A 3,336-nucleotide genomic window follows, 5' to 3' on the forward strand; every position below is an offset into this window, starting at 1 on the left:
ATTCACCCTACCCTGGTTATTCCTGAACACAACCCCATCCACTTGTGACCTGCTAGAACCTCTTTCATTGGTGATTCCACACAAATGGATGGCCTTGGTTCAAGATGCAGACTTTACTAAAATGTCGCAAAGGTTCATCAACTAGGGACAAGCAGTGTCTGGCCTCAGCATGCCCCATACCTCTTACTAAGCGGCCCATACCTCTTACTAAGTGGCAGTTGGCCTTGGGTCACAGTTCAGCTTCTCACAGGCACCTCCAATCCCAGCACGGGTATCAACCATCTCTTACCAGGTAGCCCCAGGCCAGGCACAGGCAGTGGCTGACCTTGGCCTGACCAGAGTACCTCCTAAGAGGCCCCAGAATCAACTTGCCCAATGGCTGGCTTCAGACCAAATCAGAGTACCACCCACCCACCTCCACAAACAACACACCCAAAGGATGGATTTGGCAGGCACCAGAGCCCCACTGAAGCAAATCCCGGTCCATGTGGTCAGCCCCTGTACACCAGCTCATCTGCTGTACTCATGGCCATTCCTCACAGCCAGTCAGTTTGAGGGTCATTCCCTCCTACTGACATTGTAACAGCAATCAAGGCCCAACTACAACAGGGGGCACAACAATCAACACACAAGGAACAGCCATACAGCACCCAGCTCAGGTTACAAGGGACTGCATCACTGGGCCCCCAGAACACCTACTACATTAGGTCACTCTGGTAAGACCGGAAGACATAGCAGCTCCACCTAATACATAGAAAATACATACAGGGAGGCAGCCAAAATGAGGAGACAGAAAAACTTGTCCCAAATAAAAGGACAAATCTCCAGAAAAAGAACTAAATGAAAATGAGACAAGCAATCTAACAAATGCAGAGTCCAAAACATTGGTTATGAGAATGCTCAGTGAATTCAGTGAAAACATCAAGAACAACATAGGAAACATAAAATTGGAGATTGGACTTTGGTGCAACTTTCTCACAGAGTGGAGCGCTCCTTCTCTGTACTGTGGCACTTCTAGAGGAGAGGCGGGACCGCGGAACCTCAGCTATGACTGAGGCTAGTGTAAACCCAAAGGCCTACCTCTCGCAGATGCCCACCTCACCAAAAAACGATTGGATCTCGTTCAGCAGTCATGTAACTACAAGCAGCTTCAAAAAGGAGCCAATGAGGCCACCAAAACCCTTAACAGAGGCATCTCTGAGTTCATTGTGATGGCTGCAGACGCAGAGCCCTGGAGATCATCTTGCACCTCCTGCTGCTATGTGAAGACAAGAATGTGCCCTACGTGTTTGTGTGCTCCAAGCAGGCACTGGGGTGGGCCTGTGGGGTCTCAAGGTGTGTCATCACCTGTTGTGTCATCATCAAAGAAGGCTCACAGCTGAAGCAACAGATCCAATCCATTCAGCAGTCCATTGAAAGGTTCTTAGTCTAAACTGGTGGCTTCTGCCCCTGGGGTTGTGTATCATATTGTCTGTGTTAGCCTGTAGGATTTCCAGCTACCTTCTATTGTTATAAAATATTGTAGTAGTAAATCTGATTTTTATATATTTGAAAAAAAAACACACAACTGGAGACAGAAACATTTCCAAAGAACCAATCAGAAATAAGGAATACAATAACTGAAATAAAGAATACACTTCCCTAACCTGGCAAAGGAAATAGACATACAAGTCCAGGAAGCTCAGAGAGTCCCAAACAAGATTAACCCGAAGAGGCCCACACCAAGACACATCATAATTAAAATGCCAGAGGTTAGAGACAAAGAGGGAATCATAAAAGCAGCAAGGTAAAAGAGTTAATTACATACAAGGGAGCTTCCATAAGACTGCCAGCTGATTACTCAATAGAAATCTTGCAGACCAGAAGGGATTGACACAAAATGTTCAAAGTGATGTCAGTCTATAGTTGTATAGACCTACAACTATATCTATGTAAATAGGTATGCACTTCGTTTTCATTACTTTTGCTTCTGAAAACAATGCTAGAACATTATTATTTACTATTTCTTTTACTTTAAAAGGATTGGGACTGCTGGATTCAATGGTACATGCAATTAAAACATATTATGGAAAATTTCAGACATATACAAAGTAGAGATAACAGTTAACATAATGAACCTCCATGTACCCATCATCCAGCTTCAACAATTACCAGAACATGAGCAATCTTGTTTCTTTTAAATGCTCTTTTCCCTCTCCTTCTCTCCACCTCCAACACACACTGGATTATTTAAAGCAGGCTGGATATATTTTTAAGGTAGAGACAAGATTTCCTGACATGCAAGATGAAGCATGTAAAAGAGAAAGAGGAGTCAGTTAGTTCCAAGATTGTTAAACTGGGCAAAGGAAAGGCTGGGGTGGCCATCCACTGGTGTGGGGAAGGTTTGGGCGGAAATCAGGTGCTCGGTTTCCATCTGATCACACAATCTTTAAAGATGGAGAACCTTCATCATTATGGTCAGAGGGATCTGTGATGATGGAGTAAGAGTCGGAGAGATGCAATGTCCCTGCCTTTGAGGAAGGGACCTAAGAGCCAGGGAATGGGGGCACCCTTTGGGAGCTGGAAAAGGCAAGGAAATGAGGCTTCCTGGAACCTCCAGAAAGGAACACAGTCCTGTTGACACCTTGAAGTTAATTCACTGAGATCCATGTTGGATTTTTGAGCTCCAGAACTGTAGGACAATATAATTGCATTGTTTAAGGACCAAGTTTGCAGTCCTTTGTTATAGCAGCAAGAGAACGTGAACACACCCTCCTACATGAAAGTGTGGAAGGTAAGGGGAAGCACTGAGGGGACTGAGAAGCAGCCTGTGACATAAGAGAAAAACGAAGAAGAGGTGGTGTCCTGGAAGCCGAGGAGGAGGCGGCAAGACTCAGGGCCATATGTTGCTGATTGGTCACATAGGATGAGGACAGAGATTCAGCCTTTGGACTTTTGAAGAGTTTTCTGCAAAGGGGAACAAAAAAACAGGATGATAGTTAAGAGATGTTTGTTGTCATTATTTAAAATGGGAAAAGTGACAGTATGCTTGTACACTGATAGGAACGATACAGAGGATGTAAGAATTGGGGAGAGGGGAGTCGATAGAGCGCTGCCCTTGAGTAGCAGCACAGGGTCCAGTGCACAGTTAGAATCAACTTTTCAGGAACAAGAAGGGCAAGAGGTGGGAAAGCAGAGGATGTGGGTATGGTTGCTGGTAGCTGGATGGCTGTGGTGTTTGCCCAGTTTCCTCAGTGAAGTTGAAAGATCGCAGAGGACTGGGATATTTTCAGAGAGAAGATGTAGAATGGTCTTCCAGGAGATAGGGAACCGGGTGGATACAGCGGACAGAAGAGT

General features: G+C 45.1%; 1 pseudogene across 1 annotated transcript; it reads left to right on the forward strand.

Moving 5' to 3' along the window:
• The first annotated feature begins 1,047 nt into the window (after positions 1–1,047).
• On the forward strand, positions 1,048–1,432 carry LOC308241710 (NHP2-like protein 1; annotated as a pseudogene). The gene has a single exon. The product of its transcript is annotated as an NHP2-like protein 1 (transcript).
• Positions 1,433–3,336: the final 1,904 nt, after the last annotated feature.

This window comes from Plecotus auritus (assembly GCF_963455305.1).
Source record: "Plecotus auritus genome assembly, chromosome: 2".
NCBI classification, from domain to species: domain Eukaryota; kingdom Metazoa; phylum Chordata; class Mammalia; order Chiroptera; family Vespertilionidae; genus Plecotus; species Plecotus auritus.